Here is a 15820-nt window from a genome sequence, read left to right on the forward strand (position 1 = left end):
TTACCCAAGGACTTTACACCTTACCTGTGCAACCTGTTCCAGATCTTCTAGCGAAGATTTCCTATTAAAGGTCTTACTAGTAAATTCTTCACACCTACCCTAAGCTTCCTGGTTTAAACCTCTTGGATTTTCTCTGTGTTCAGCTGCCAGAGAGGCAGCTTTTGGCCACTTCCTACATCTTTTTTTGCCCACTTTTTACATCTTTAGAGTTAAAGCATCTCCTCAGTTCTCTCCCCTTGCCTAACTAACCCCCGATTAATCCAATCACTCCTCTGAAGCCAGATTTTCTGGGTCATGGATCGTGCCCTTTCCCCTCCTCTGGGTTCTCATCTGTTTGCCCACACCTGAAAATGGTGCCCACGGCTACACGGGGATGTTCTGCTGGAGACTTAAAGCTGAGAAGCCCTGGAGATGTCTTGGTACCTTTTACCTCCTTCACTCCCAGGTATTTACTCATGGTTGGACATTTGCTCATTTTACACTGCGAGCTTGCACACCACTAGTTGTGCACAGCAATGTCCTGTTCCTTCTCTGCTTGTTTGCTGCTCACCCTCGCCTTCTCATCCTGTATTTTTCCACTGTCCTTTTGAATTGCGTCCAATTTGTTTCCAGCTTAACTTTATTTTTTTTTCTTGCTTTGCTTCTTTCCCTTCTAAAAATATAAGGTATATAGCCTGAAAATATAGGGTTATATTTTATGTAAGGGAGGAACAACACTTTGCATGTCACAATTACCTTTCGACAGATACAGATAACTGCCTGTCTGCTCCGAGGTGGCATGAAATTGCTGTGAACCACGTGGAATATTCCATCAGAACGGTGCCAATTTCCTCCTGCAGCCTCTCAGAATAGCTGCCTTATAATACCGGGTAATTAAGTTGCACTTCTCTTGCCCTTTTAACCAAGGGTATCATAACCTTGCTTTAAGCTGCGGATTCACCAGGAAAGCTTATACCTGTGTCCTGGCCCAGCAGGATCCCAGGCGAGGTAATGTGAAGGAGTGATGCCAGTGCTGTCCCACAGGGCTTGGGCCATAAATATTGTGCTGGGGGGGGGCAATGACTGAGGGAAACTCATTGCAGATGAACAACCTTGGGCCATGTATCATGCCCAGAGGGACAAGCACAGGCTCCGAGGGCTCCCGGCTCTGTATTTACGATGATAAATGTTTCACTGCAGAGCCGAGCTTGGCATTGAGGTGTCTTCCCTGTGATGCACTGGTTTAGAGCACGTCGATCTTTCCTCCCTTTATTTTTGAATGATTTACCCGAGTTCCTGTGCTGATGCAGTGATCTGGGCTACCACGGCCCATAATGAGCTGTTTCCCAGGGGTGTGCAGGGACCTAACTGTTAGGAAGGGTAACAATGCCATGGAAACAGCAAGGATTCAGCGGTGTCTGTTCAGCAGAGTGTGGGGTCTGGCAGGAGGCACAGAAATGGCAATTTTAATTATAAGTGAATTTATAATGCAATTTGCACTTAATGTGCCTGGCACAATATTTTTTTCCATGGGAACTTCGAGGACGCTGTGCTGAACAAATCGAGTGCAGCTTTCTCTAACTTGTACGAAGTCGCTCTAAACAGTCGCGTTTGTAATTAAGCAAATTCCTGACCTTTGCTCAACGAATAAATTTGGACTGCCAGAAGATCATATACACCAAGATGGTTTTGCTTGACATTTGGGTACCGTTAATGACCAGGAGTGGAAGAATAAAGTTCTAACAAATATTGGTAAATTCACTAACTGGAACAGCAGCAATTCAAATTTAATTGCATATTTACAGGCTAATCATTCATGTGAGGCTTTCTAATGAAAGCTGCAGAGGCAGGCACCAGATTAAAAGTAGTATACTCCCCTTTTTTTGTAAGGGACACTGTCAGAAGTAACAGAAGAGGAGGATTTCATAGTCAGGCCATAATTTCAGGTTTCTGGGCTCCCCGCTGAGCCACTGAATTCCAGATCAGATCAATGAAGTCTGGTTCCCTGCCTCTGGGTTTAAATCCAATTCTGGCTGCGGTTGCTGGTTTTGGGGGTGGGCATGCTCTTGATTGCACCACGGGTCAAATGTCAGAACCTGGGAGCATCCATCATCTGGGAGGTCACTCAGCTGAGGTCAGGGACTCTTTCAGATTGTTTTACTGGCTATCGACCTGCAGAGAAGTACTTGGTGTTTGCTGATTGTATTTTCTTTTTCTCTCTTTTTTTTTTTTCTTTCTCTTTTTTTTTTTTTTTTTTTTGGATGGATGGAATGTGTAAATGATGCTTTGCATTTTAAATGCAACCCCTGCCCTCCAAAAAAAACTAAGCTGTAACAAAGGGCAGGATTTCAGAGGAAAGTGATTTATCCAGATCATCTCCCTAGAGCCTGTATAATTCCAGCAGGAGATGGTGATTTCTGTTGTCGAATCTCGGTAGTTTCAATGGGAAATAGTGTTTCTGGTGCTACTGGAAAAGGCTGAGATAGTTAATTACCAGAAGGAAATGAACAAAAAGAGGAGGAAGCAACCTCACCTGTCCATTGCATCAGATTAAAGAGTTAAGTAGATAGAGAGAGAGGTGCTTAAATATTATCCACAGAGTAGCTTACTCTGTAAATAACTTCACTGTCTGCAAACAGTTACGGGCAGCTGATGTTTAATTGGTTTTGCTAGGTAAGTTGGAAGCCCAGGGGAGGATGAGTTTTATCCTGTGGATGTGGAGTTGGGATTTGTGTGTGTCGTTACTTGTGCAGCCACCACCTGACAGGGCATCTTTCCTCAATTCCTCCTTGTAGAAGATGAAAGCACCTGGGTTAACATGAATTTCTTAGCCCAAATGTAATTCACTTCCTCCAAAGAGGCCAAGGTCAAGGCTGTCTTGTTGATGGTGTCTCTATCTTACACCGTTTGCAGACTCTGGTCCCGCTGGAAATCGCTGCTGTCGTTTAGTGCTGGCTGTCAGCTTGTGCTGAATACATCATCGTCAGGGCACCGACTGCTTCTGACGTGATGCAGATCTTCATAATGGCTGAGGTCTTAATCTGCTGGCTCCTGCACGTGGAGAAGCCCAGGGCTGGGAACAACAAAACCTGGCCTGGAAAAGACTCGGTGAGGTTTCTAGCTACTCTGCTTCTGCCTTCCTGTCTTGCCTGGTGCTCTCCCTGTAACCCACAAGTCCCTTCACGATAGTCTCAAACTATCTTGGGTCTATTTCCTCAGTTACTCATATTCTGAAGTTTTCTGGCAGCATGGCACCAAGTTTTATTGTAAACCTGGGCATTTGCCATTGGAGCTGTCAGATCCTAGTGGCTTTTATCGATGCCCAAGCAATAGCAGGGAAGGTCAGTGTAAGTGTACACCTACATTTTGCTGTAGATGGTTTCTATCGGGAGCTCTTTTCTTAGCCACAGCCATAGCAGCTAAATCCTGGCAAGCAGCCTACAGCTGTGAGCTGCAAACATCGATGGTTCAGTTATTTATTGTTAGAAGCAAACAAAATGTCACGTATGAAAGATTTCTTATAAGGGCAACGATAAAAGTTTTGTCTGCAAACTTGGAGCCTCGTAATCAGGTAGACCAAGCCCCTTCAGGCTGATTACATCTGGAAGCCTCCCCCATTCCCGAACCGTACAGCAATTTGGATGCTGCTCTGGCTGCATGCAGCAGTTGCCTTTCGATTGCTCAGTCAATAGGCAGAAAAACATAGCTGCCCTGTGCTGGCTGCTAACAAGCACAGAGGCTGATCTTGCAAGGTCTCCTAATTGAATTTTGCTTACAACACAACACTCCCTCACCTGGTAGGATTAGACCTGTAAATTGTCCCCGTGTCTTTTTGTGTAACGAGTGCCACACGGGTATGAAAGCATGTGCTGTGAAGTGGTGCCTTTGGCAAATGACTCCGCAGTGTGAAAGGAATGCTCTCAGGTGGGAGGATGCTAGCAGAGTAAATGGGCTCCGAGGTGCTTTGTCCTTCAGGAAATGGTCTGGCTGGGTTCAGTTGGGATGGACGTGATGGTGAAGCTACATGACATTAGTTAAATGCTGTAAGTCCTATCTTTTGTCTGTTTGCTAGATCATCCTAAAGAAGAACTAGTTCTCAGCTAAAATCTAAAGACCTTTATGGAGTAGATGTGACGTGTAACATCCATGGGGACGCCCTGTTGAAGGCAGCTGGTAGCTCTCCTGCAGGACCACGGGAGCTTGGAGCAGAAGCTGGGTGCCTCCACAGCCTGCAGGGGTTTGCTGTTTCTCTGGGTGTGAAGAGCAGGTTTGATCTGGGCTGGTGCAAATTATCCAAAACACCAAAGCTTTGGCTTTCTATCCCCTTCAAACACTTTATTTACTGATATTATACATATAGTTTATTGTGTACTGTAGTGATTCTACCAATACACAAAGCTGAACATCTGAACAGGCTCCAGGGTGTCATCTCTTAGGTTTAGGTTTCTTTACGGGAGAGTTTCTTCTGCTGTCTTCTCAGATGGTGCCTCTTGTGTTTTCGGCACAGCCTGGATAGAGGCTAGCACAGGAGTGCGGGTGGCAAGTTTCTCTCCGTAGTGTGACCAGATTTCAGTCAAGTTTTCAGCTCTCAGATACCCAGGTTTGACTTCTTAAATTGTTCTCATCACTTATTCAGCTACAGACTTTATCTGGAAAATCCAGCACGTGCCAGGTTCTGTCAGAACCACCTACGCAGAAATTGCTTGCTTTTCCTAATATAGTATGAACGAGCTTTAAACATCTGAACATTTACTTAAAAGCTAATACTTTGGCTGTTTTAAAACAAAGAGCCCTGCTCTAATTTTAGCAGTGGAGCTGCTGTCCAGGAGCCCTCAGTAGGCACTGTCACTTCCTTGCAATCTCTAGGTCACGCTGCCCAACGTGTACCGAGCCGGGCTTCTAGGAGCATCCAAATCCCCACAAATGCTCCGTCTCATAAAGCAGTTGTTTTTCACTAACTACTCTTTTCCAAACTAGCTCCGATGAGAAAACTGGGAGAAATGTTTCTTTAGCGTTGTTTGTAATTAAAAATAGCAACGTGGATGGCCCAGCTCTTGCAAAGTGCAAGCCTACTTCTTTCATTCAGTCTGCCCCTAAATCTGTTTAAGCATAAACCAACGAAAGCCAAAACAAACTGGGATTAATTAACAGTGTCCAACACAACTGTGTTGCATCTGAGACCCCTGTGGCCCCAGCCCTGGTGGGGGCTGGTGTGCTTCCAGCTGTCCTCAGGCTCCTTGCATGACCCTGGTCTCCTCCCAGATGTGTCCATCCAATTTTGTGTGCAGTTGTCCAGAAGCCACGTGGTTTAAATGAGCTGGTTTGGGGGGAAAAAAGCAAAATTGAGCCAGAAAAAAATTGCTTTTTTTTAAAATTATTATTTTTTGTTGTTGGTTTTTAGCTAATCCCACTTCATCACTTGAGTAAAACCACTTTGGAGGCAGTGGTTATCTCCAGGGAACGGCACAGGGTGATGTTCACTAGAGGTGGCTGCTGCTAGTCCATGGCTGTGGGTGGACAGCCCAGCCTGGGAGCAGCTGTGCCACTCGTGCCTGCTGCTGGGGTTTGCTGGCCCTGATTTAACCTGGTGGCTGTGGTCCGAGGCAGGATTTGACCTTTTGACTGCTCTGCTCAGTGAGGAAGCAGCAGAAATAACCTGGTGAGCAGCTGGGGCTGGCAGTCTCTGCTGTTATTGCCATTAGAGCCAAGAGAAGATGATTTTAAATCCCTTTCAAAGCCGGTTGAGGCTCTGCCTGTAGAAAGCTTGAGAGTTTCAATCCATGTGTGTGTATTCGGCACTTGGTTAACCCTTTCTTCCTCACCAGTTTCCTGTGTCTTTCCCCAAGCAGAATGTCTCTTACGGACAACATCACCATCCTTGGGTTTGGAAGGAGGCGTGGGGACATCATTGTGTGAACACTGCTCCCTGACACAAGCCACAAGCAGTTTCCCAGCAAAGAAGAGCCTGCAGCTCATTCTGCTGATTGCCAGGCTTCATTCCACTATGGACAATGAGATACACACACCTGAACTTCTATCAAGACCCTTCTGTAAGTACCTGTTGTGAGCCTGCTTTCTGTTACTTTGAGTCTCGGTGAGAATCCAGCTGCTGCTTTGCCTTTTGGGGACGAGTTGTGGCCTTTTCCACCGTTTGAATAAATACAAACATGCCCTCTGTGCATCTGCTTTGGCGAGCCGCTGTTGGGTTATCTGAGCAGAGCAGCCTTGTCATTACTGCTTTATCTGGGAGTGAGATTTAAAAGCAGGATTTTGGTAATAAATACAGGCTTCGTGCTAGTTATTAAAGCAAACAGAGTAGCAAAGATAAGCCTGCTGCATTTATTCACGGATAAGGAGGTAATATAGAGGAACACAGCAGTGCTTTGTCAGGGGAAATTTGTTCCTCCTGAGAGTACTGCTTAATTGTGCCTGCCTGCAGGGAGCTGGGCCCCGTTTGGGAGGTGCTACAGAGATGTGGAAGGAAGCTTGTGACCTCCTGGAGCCACGATCAGAGGCTCAGACTCAAGCTGCTACTACATAACGAGTGGCCGTTTGGTGCCCTTAGCCATGTTTGCCTTTAGTCCTGGGAAGTGTGGACTAATTTCCACTGAGAGATTTCACATCTCTAAACTCAGCCCCCCATTTCCAGAGCCTCAAAGTGCACACACAGACTACGTCTGGAAGGGGGCTTGTTAAGTGCAGCAGCAAGATTGTGAGCACGATGCCTAGTTTAAGGTGAGAAGTGGCAGGTCAGCCTAACAAAAGTAGGGTGCAAGGCAGGACTCTTCTATTTAATGCTAGGATCATCGGTTTCTGTCTTGGTGGGTGGGGCCACTTAGATTCTTTTGAGGACCTTTTTGGTGACTGATCTAGCCACTATGGAGTAAGCTGCACTGAATACCTTTTTTTTCCTTCTGTAATCAGAAAACTGTATCATTTGTCATGAGATCCATAAAGACAGCCTCAAACAAGGGATCCCTTTTGTTGCACTGAGTTCATTTCTGCCATTTACTTAAGATGCTGAGAAAGAGGACCAGGAATGGTAGCCACAGGATGTGGCTAGGTGAAAGGTGAGGCTCTGAGATGCAGTTTAGGGAACATTTGGACTTCTGATCCAACAAAACTCATGACTGTTTCTGCAATGTCTGCTCCAAGCCCTTACCCCAGGTGCCATCCGAGCAGGCTGCCTGGGTGCAAATAAATGCAGTTTGTCCTTGGTAGGTGCCTGGTCTGGAGCTTCTGATCTGAACCCAGGTTTGATCCAAGCTTGCAGTGGCTGATCCGTGAGTCATATTGCTACATCCTTTAGGAAATAAATTCCAAAATTTCCAAGAATCAGCTGGTGGATGCTGCTAAAAGTCTGAAAAGTGTAACGTGTTACAGGCCATTTGTATGGCAATACCCGTGAGTTTTTTCCTTTGTGGCAGTGCCCTGGGGCTCTGTCATAAGCATCACCGTGCTAGATGCTGTGTAAGCAATGAATAAAAAGTCCTTGCAATAAAGGTATCTACATAAAGACAGGTTTGCCCTGGAGAGATAAGGAGGGCAGGAGATGTACCCTTGGTAGTCTCTTGTATTACAGGCAGATGCTGAAACAAGCAGTGCGTGACTGGTGGGATAGAAGCAGCAAGCTGTCATTATTTGATTTAATACTTCTTTCAAGCATTGTTTAACACATGCATATGTATATTTTTTCCTGGAGTGGGTTGTTAAACTGATATTCTTAATAAGGTCAACAGTCTTTAGTAAGATAGAGCTGTATAAATGAAAACTGAATTTGAATTGGGCTTCCTTTTCGCGTGCCTTATGTCCCAGTAACTCAAGCTTGTTCAGTTTCATGTCACAGAAAAAAAAAATAAAAAAATGAATGAAAGTCAGCGCGAAGGAGAACTACTTTGCCTGGGAAGTGGAAAAGGTTGTTTTCTAAAGTAAACCCATGAAATTCTCTTGGATTGAAATTTTCCCTATGGTCAGAACAAGCTCAGATGTAGGGTTTTGCCTAACCTTATTACAGACAGCCTTGTCTCTGGTCCCTGCTCTTCTTAGGGTGCCTCCAGTGGAGGGAAGATCAGTCCATGAGGATAGCTGTAACAGCATCAGTGAGATGGTTTTGGCAGAGGACGTTGTCCTGTTTGCCTTTGAAAGCAACTGCCTGAGTGTCAGCAAGCACACGAAATACTTCAGAGAGATCCAGCCTTTGGGTTTGGTGGGAACAGCTGGGAGGACACATGGAGATCACAGTCGGGATGGTTGGGACAGATGCTCACTAAACGCCGCCTCCAGAGGGGGAGAGGGCAGGAGTGGAGGGAAGGAAGTCTCATCTGCTGCTTTGTGCACGTCGGAGTGCTGCCCAGAGGTGTCCCAACAGGCCTGTCAAAGCTAAGAATAACACCTGGGATCCTCCAAGCCTTTTTTTTTTAATGGCCATTTCAATGTCTTTTAATAAACTACCTTTTGCCCAAAGACTAGGAATGGCTACAGATGACTTCTGAAAGCAAAGGACGGTCCCTCGAGGGCAGCATGGTCAGGGGACCAAAGGGGCAGACATGGGCACACCACAAATTATTGCTTCAGTCACTGCCTCGTGTCCTCCTAGAGGGACGTGAGCCAAAAAGCTCTGCTTTGGGTTCTCACAAGCTCTGAAGGTGCGAAGATTTTGATGTACTTTGGTACCTATAACCAAGGAGTTTGAATAATTCATGCGTGTCCCTCTGTTGCCTTCACCTAATCAGCTTGTTTCTGCCAGCTGATGCTGAAGAGCAGCTGTAAATAAGATGAAACCCTAGCTGTACCTCGGCTGGATTTATTTCTGTGGGTAGATCGGTTTTAAGGGAAGCTGCTGCATTGTGTTGGCCTGTTGGTGGTTGTCACTTGCCTTTCCTGCATTTCAGTGTGCTGCTGCTTAGGGATAAGGCTGTTTAATTGATCTCCAGTTGCTTTTCAGTGTCTCAATAACATTCAGTAATGCCTATTAAAAATATTTCTCACAGCTCAACGACTGGCAGCTGTAGCAGACCGGGGAGCTGGGCTGGTATGAGACAAGGAGAGAGTGATGGAGAGGAGGCATGTTTGGCCTCTGTGGTTTCTTAAAGACTTTCTCTCCAATAAAGTTGGAAAGCTGATTTTTTTTTTTTCCTCTCCTTTTTAGTGCTTCTCATCAAGTTGAAATGGAGGGCCGGGAGTGGAGAAACGAACAATTGAAATGGAGAAATGCTCTCACACATTTGTGATTTGACCTTGTGCCAGTGCAGCTAACCCATTAGGCAGTGGATTGACTAAAATGACTCCTCTGAATCACTGAAATTGTTTCTAAAATGGCAGCTTGATTTTTCTTTTCCCTGTTCCCCGCCTGTTGTCACTTTGCCTTGGACTCTGGTGCTGTGCCCTAGTGCTGTAGCTACCTGTGTGTGCGTCACAGTCTTGCCATCAGGTAGGTGCCCAGAGCCAGCTGGGATGGATTCAGACACCTCCCATTTACCAAATCACCCCATTTTTTCTACCACCCCCATTACCAAAATCACAGCAAATAGGCCGAGCCGAGCCCCCAGGGCTGATACCCCAGGAGGGGCTGTGTGAAGAGAGGTTGGGGCTCCCTGGTTTGCAGAGAGAAACAGGCTGGGAGAAGGGTGCAGAAGTGCCAAGTGGTGGTGCAGAAGGTCATTTCGGTGTCTTTTATTCATTCCCTTAATCCACGAGCAGGGGGAATTCGATGAAAATGGGAGCTAATCAAGCAGGAGTGGAGGAAGGTGTTTGTTAGCTCTGCTTACCGTCTGTCTGTGAGACTTCTCCGAGGCCAGGAGCTTAGTGTAGTCTAAAAACCACAGACACCCATGCAGGTGATGAAATCCCTGTTTCAGGGCAGAAAAAAAAGATGATATAAAGCTCGTGTGTCTCATTTCATAGGAAATGCCAGCAAGGCCAGATGCTTCCCTCTGAGCACGCTGTCTGATGGGCGCTGGCCTGTGTTGGCTAGTGGAGCCACCAGTTTGATCCCTGAAGACCCTCTTAAGCCGTTAGAAAGCAAGGCAGTTATTTGGAAACTAATTTGGCAGATGTTTGGAGACTTATTTCGTGAGCTAGATGGATGGAAGGAGATTTGTGGTGCCAGACTCCATGGAGGGGACATGCAGAGTGATGTCCCTCCCCAGGGATGCTCAGGGTGGTTGGAGGGGAGAGAATGCAAAGACCAAAGCTGGCTGAGGGCATCCCAGGATGGAGCACCCTCTGCCTCCTCAGCCTGGAGTGTCTGGAGGGTTGGAAGCCCCAAAAAGCTTTGAGTTGCTGTTGGGCTGTGGTAGAAGAAGCGGTGCGAAGGAAGCCTTGCTGCAGCCTGTCCCTCTGCCAGGCCAGCTCCCAGCACACACCCCCGGAGGGCATCTTCAGCAGATGGACAGTAGCTAAGCAGCAGCTTTGTTAGAATTTAGTTAAAAATCAGCAGCAGTAGGAAATCAGGCTTTCCTAGTCCTGGAACTCGTTCTTTTTCTCGTCCTTTCCTCATATTTCACATGTTTCTGTTGGAAAAGAGAAGCTAAAACAACACTCAGATTGTTTTCTTCAAGGAGAAATATTTCCTTTTGAAGTAAAGAAGAAAGCAAATGTTTCCACTAACTACTTTGAATGATGCGATTTAGCCACTTCCAGAAAAGTTTTCATATTTTCAATCTGTCACAATCACGTCGGTGAGCCAGGAGAGAAGAATTTTAGCTCTGTCCCCCTGTCGAATCCGCCTGTGTGGCTCCCGCTATTTTCTCTCCTGATAGAAGCAATTGGCGTGCTGCTTTCTGTCCTCCGCTGCCACAAAAGGCCACGATCCGATGGGATGTCAAACTGCCTTGCACTTGTTAAGCTCCCGTGGCTGGCAGCATCTGTGCATTTGCAATGACATCTCCAAATCCATCCTGGATACAAAAGTACTCTAAAATTGTAGCCTTTGTGTGTGTCTATGCGCTGTATGTTTTATTTATAAAGCTTTTAGAGATAGCAGCTTGTTCTCTAATTTATTTTGGGTTGGTGAGGAGGAGGAAATCTCATTGGCAAGATAGGGAATTTGCAATCTGAATGTAAAAGGAATGTGGGGAAAAAAAAGAAAAAAGTCCAGGGTTCTGGGACATGTTTGCATGAATAATAATGCCTCCAAAACGATAATGGATCGCCATCCGTTTGTAGAACTGCAGAAGCTGCTTTGATAAATAAAATGATATGTCAAATTGTAAGCAGCATGGGGTCCGCATGTCTCACTTATCAGATGCAATTAAATGGGAATAGAGGCCTGCCCGCGAAGCGAAAAGTTGCGATACCGTGGTGCCGTTCCCAGCTTTCGCTTGCACGAGGTCTCCAGTTGGTCTGGACACCCATTTCAGGGCCTGTCCATGTTTGACTGGGAGCTGTGAAGCTGGAAATGGGTGGATGTTTGCCAAGCTTTCTGGGGGGCAAAGCTCTGCTCTTCTGGTTCCACAACCAAGACCTCCCTTAGGTATTTGTAGGGGCTTGGTCATAACTGGCCCTGCTGGGTGCTTGTCCCACACTGGGTGCACGAAGTCCTCACAGCCTGCAGTTGGTTTTGAGGCACACAACCACGACCTCACAGCACTCCTTAGCTCCTGGAGGATGTCCAGGAGAGATGCAGACCAGCAGGTCCCTGGGGTTGCTCTCGTGTCCACCTTTCCATGCTCTCCCATGGTATGATTGGTGCTGTCTGGAGGCTACACTGGTGTTGGAGATGCATTGGGTGGACCACTTTGTACAGCTGCTGGAAATGCAGCAGAACCTCCTTTTTTGTTCAGCTCTGGCTTGTTTCTGTGCTGCTTATTATCTCCAGTTGCTGGCATGTATTGGCACTAAAGTAAGAACTTCTAATTGCCATCTACTCATTAGCTAATTATGTGCACCTCCTTAGATGCAGATCGTAGACAAGTGTGTACTAGCTGTTCCAGGTTGCACTGTCTGCAAATGCTTTACTGGAGGCAACAAAAATTTCCATGAAATTACTTGAAAATGGCTTTTGGGATCCAAGTTGCTCTAGCCAGAGTTCAAGGAGAAAGCTTTTATTTTTCTTTCCTCTTGTCTGATGAAGTATTTGTTGCTTCTAAGTCTTTCTGTGCAGACTTTCAGTGCTTTCTGTCCCGAGTCTGCCTCTAACTCAGGTTTTTGTAACACAATGGTTTCCAACTGCATGAAAATCTGATGGAAAATACATAACAGTGAGACCCAAATTCTGCTTTTGTCATTTCATGACTTTGAAGTAGTCTTTTCTGCTTCTCTCCATCTTTTCAAGTGTTCATCTCCATCAAGCATTTCTCTCCATCCTTTCAGCTACTGAAAGTCCCTGTTTGCTGTCAGCTATGTAGTCACCCACTACCCAAGGCTATGTTGGCCTACCAGAGGGTATCAGCACTTGTAAGTTACTGGTAAGATTATTAAAATATGAAGAAACCTAATACACGGGCTTTCATGATGCCTGTTATTCTGTAAGGCACACAGATAAGATCATAACTTGGTGCTGCTGTGAAGCTGTGCCCAGAATCCAGGCTGGCTGTGGACAGAGCAGTCATTTAATGTTTTCCTCTTGCGTGTACTTTCTAGGTTGGCAGCTCCCTGGAGCAGCAGTTCCTTTTGCCCAGCAGCGTGTGCTTAGGGACCCTACCAGGACAGAAGAGCATTAACGTCCCACTGGACATTAGGCTGATGGTAGCAATGACAGTAACCTCAGTGTTATGGCACCTCATCCCAAGAAGACTTCCAAACATTGATATATATTTCTCATGGAAAATCTATTTATTTCAGCACCATACCTGTGTTATGAGGAAGGTTATGAAATTGGCTGGGAGCACTAAGCCAGTGCAGGTCCTTCAGTCCTTCTGCCTTCCCGGTGATACCACTGTACCCAAAAACATGCTGCTGATGCCCAAAAGCTAGCAGCAGCGTCTGACTTTACTGAATGGTGAGAAGCAGCATGATCCCAGGGCAGGATGTCTCCCTCGGATCAGCCTCCATGGCTGACCCCCTGCGCACTCACAACTCTGGAGTCCTGGTTGGCCTCCCAGGAGTGCCAGCGACTTTGCTGGCAGCGCTTATCAACCCGAGGCCTGGCTTTAAGAGTACAAGTGCAAACATCTCCAATGTAGACAAAGCCATTAGCTTTAAAGGTCAACACTGAAGCCTTCCGTATACGCCATACCGAGGCTATCTGTGTTCGAGAGTCCTTGTAAAATTAGAGAGTGAAAAGCAGGAGCGTTAGCACAGGAGCAAATGGATTTGCTGGAACGTGTTCAGCAAAACAAAGCTGAGACTTATGTCCGTGCGGTGCCAAGCCTTCCTGTGGCACAGCATTATGTGCTGTCAGGCTGCTCTTCAGCTGCCAGCCCTGCGTGCTCTTCCTCCTCAGGTGTGGGATGTTCGATGACTTGCCTTGAGCCCTCATGGGCTCTGGGTTGCTTGGGGTCCATGTGCCCTGTATGCAGCAGTTCGGGCCTGTGTACATATCCACGGGCTGATTTGCCCATAGCAGTTGCTCATATTTTAAAGGAGGCTCCTTTTGGTCTTGCTTAGGGTCCTTAGAGCCCTGGAGCTGTAATTTGGCTGAGGGCTCTGAAGTTCTCTAGCCCACCTGGGTCAATTTAAAGGAAAACGAGGTTGAGCTCCTCAGGCCTATCTGGTCTACTGACTGCACTGCTGTGGCTGCACTTCCTCTCTATCTCTCAACTTCCACAGGTTGGGCTGTTCCACACAAGAGTTTAGGCTGGCTTTCTACAGAAATGAGGCTTAGACTTGCAGTCTGTGTGGGGCCATCTGTCTTCACGCTTGGAGACGTGAAGCCCACTGTGAACACAAACACCAGTTCCAGCAGATTTTTACAGAGGTGCACTTGTCTCAAAGAAGTGATGTCCTGGCAGGTGTGGGAAGGTCAGTCTGGTATTCCTCCATGAAAATAATACTGCATTGGGACCTTAGTCCTATGGGATACCAAAAAGGGATTTTCAGTGGGCTCAGGTTAGAATGCCAGGTACCATTTTTCTACACCAGCTTCATGCTTTTAGGCTGGTTTCAGCAAGTGCTGCTCCTGGATTAAACTTGATGTGGTTTGGGCGGGTGGTACCCAACTTCAGTCTTACAGATGTGGTTATAAAGTTAATCTACCAACGTTTTTGTGAGGAAGTGAAAACTGGTGGAGTGAATTTGTGCCAGCCTCATGTTGGTTGGACTATTTTTATTTTCTTTTTGGTCCTGAGACTTCATGCTAGGAACTCCAAAGTACGTTTTAACAAACTGGCAGAGCAGAACTTCATCATAATTACAGAAGAGGATTTAAGTACCTAAATCACATTGGTACTTTCAAAATGTTATACATCACTGCTGTGTGATTTTGATAAACGTGGTCAGCCATTGGCAAACTGAACAGTTTCTGAAAAAAACATGCCTGAACTGGAAAAAGGCCCTCTTTTGCTTCAAGAAAAGCTGGAGGGGAAAAAGGAAAGTCATAAAATATTAACAGACTCTGCTTTTAATGCTGATACAATTACCCCTGCGCAGCTCTGTACACCGTATTTTGAAAGCCTTGTGGTGCACTGGGAATAGCCATGTGTTTTCTTACAGGGGAAGTCAAACGGGTTTGTTTCTCCTCTTGACATTGCCAAGGATCTTCAGAAATGGATGCTGTTTGATGCTGGTTTGGGGCCTCCTCACTGCAGATCAAACAGGTAGGGGTGTGCGGCTTCTTCAGGGGACTTGGGACCCAGGAGACCATGGTCAAGTGGACTGGTGGGGTCTTCCAACACAGGCAGGGCCCTTTGCACTGGGGTTACTGGTCTAACACGTCCACGTCTGTGTGGCAAATGTTGAATTTCCCTTTGCTTATCCAGGGGCACATTGTCCCTAGTGCAAATCCACCCACACAAGCGAGGTTGCACTAAGGGAGATTTTGTCCTGAAATCATTCAAAGAGAAAATTTTGGTAAATGTTTGTTCTAATTAGCATAAAAATATCTTTGGGCCAAGGCTTGAGGTGGACCTATGAATGAATAGAACTGATTGCTTCAAGCAAAGAGAAAAATAAGAGAAAATCTAAGACGCACAACACTCACCATACCTTTCAGCTGTCAGAAATGTTTTCTTCTGGTTTGGGTAAAGGAAGGTTTCGAGCAGCATTTATTCATGAGGCTCGGCCCATCCCCGTGCATTTTTTATCTGCACATCCTATAGCAGGTATGTCAGGGAACGTGGCACACTTTGTTTGGTGGAGATCAGACAGTCATATCTGAAACAAGATGAAGGTTTTCCAGAATTAAAGAGCTGGATTAGGTGGGGGTCTTTATGTCACGTCATCACTCTGAATGTTTTCATGTCAGCAGAAAAACAAGAACAAGGCTTTCTGACCTTGAAAAGAAATGCCTGAGGGAAAGGCTCCTTCATGCAATTTTTAATACTCTTCTTAGTGACTTTTTTTAAATTACCGTAGCACGATACAGGTTTGAACTAATGAATGTCACACTCATGTGGGGCAGTTCCAAAAATGAAAGACCTTGATTGACTGAACACTATTATTGCACTGCACGATGATGTTATCAACATCACCTACATTTCTGACTTTCAAGTGTCTTGGTATCTTATAGTTAGCCTCTCAGCTGCATGAGAGACACACTCTAGATTTAGTTTCAAAGCCATCACACAAAACTTTATTTAAAAAAAAAAAGTGAGAGTTGTATGCTATTTTTTTTTTTTGTTTTCATTTATCCCTTTTTTTAATTAAAGTGATATTTGCTAACAACTGATTTCAGTATGGCTGTTTCTTCCATGTACTGGGAAAGAGAGCATCATTTCCAGATCCCTTCAAAGACTGTTTCATT

At 45.9% G+C, this 15820-nt stretch overlaps 1 long non-coding RNA gene across 1 annotated transcript; it reads left to right on the forward strand.

Annotated features, from left to right (window-relative positions):
* Nucleotides 1-552: 552 nt before the first annotated feature.
* Nucleotides 553-5065, forward strand: LOC137854750 (uncharacterized). Its single transcript, XR_011095372.1, has 3 exons — nucleotides 553-869; nucleotides 2893-3087; nucleotides 4052-5065. It is a non-coding gene; the product is annotated as an uncharacterized lncRNA (long non-coding RNA).
* Nucleotides 5066-15820: the final 10755 nt, after the last annotated feature.

Source organism: Anas acuta, chromosome 3 (assembly GCF_963932015.1).
Source record: "Anas acuta chromosome 3, bAnaAcu1.1, whole genome shotgun sequence".
Classification (NCBI taxonomy): domain Eukaryota; kingdom Metazoa; phylum Chordata; class Aves; order Anseriformes; family Anatidae; genus Anas; species Anas acuta.